The following is an 800-nucleotide window of genomic DNA, read 5'->3' on the forward strand; positions in this document are numbered from 1 at the left end:
CATAATGTTTATAGTGTTTTACAGTAGCATAAAAAAGTATATTACAACACACAAAAGTTAACTACACATACATCACAGACCTAAAGTAGAGATGATAAATATAGAAGAAAATACAAAAGAATATCTTTGCAACTTGAATTCAAGAAAGATTTTTTTATGTGACAGTTGAAAAGCACAAATTCTAAAAGGAAAAGTTGATGAATTATATTTTATAGAAACGAAAAATTTTTGCTTTTTGAATAACATAAAGATAAATCAGAGGAATGTCACACAATAGGAAAAATTACTTGTGAAACATAAATCTGATAACTGTCTGGTATATCCACAGTGTATAAAAAACTTATAGCTTGAAAATAAGAACAACCTAATGGAAAATGGATAAAAAATTTGAACATACACTTAGCAAAAGGAATGAATGGGCAAAAAAATACATGAAATATCATTCAAAATTACTATTCACCAGGGAAATGCAAGTTAAATCCATAGTAAGGTATCCCTACATAGTACTCGGTGGTTAAAATTAAAAAGATTGACAAATTCACATTTGTCAGGAAAAAAATTGGGCAGGAACACCTTGTTTTTAGAACACCTTGTCATAGCATAAAGCAATGGGGTAAAGATTATGGGTGTTAAAAGTGCTGAAAGTCATCTAAAAGAAGGTCCCATGGGCTTCAAACAAATATTTGAGTGTAAATATGAATTGAAACTTAGGGCCTTCCCTGGTGGCACAGTGGGTTAATAAGCAGCACTGAGAAGCTAAAGCCACTTCCGCATGAGTTCAATCCCCGCCTGCCACGGAG

Source organism: Condylura cristata, unplaced genomic scaffold, assembly GCF_000260355.1.
Source record: "Condylura cristata isolate star-nosed mole 26May11 unplaced genomic scaffold, ConCri1.0 scaffold00003, whole genome shotgun sequence".
Taxonomy (NCBI): domain Eukaryota; kingdom Metazoa; phylum Chordata; class Mammalia; order Eulipotyphla; family Talpidae; genus Condylura; species Condylura cristata.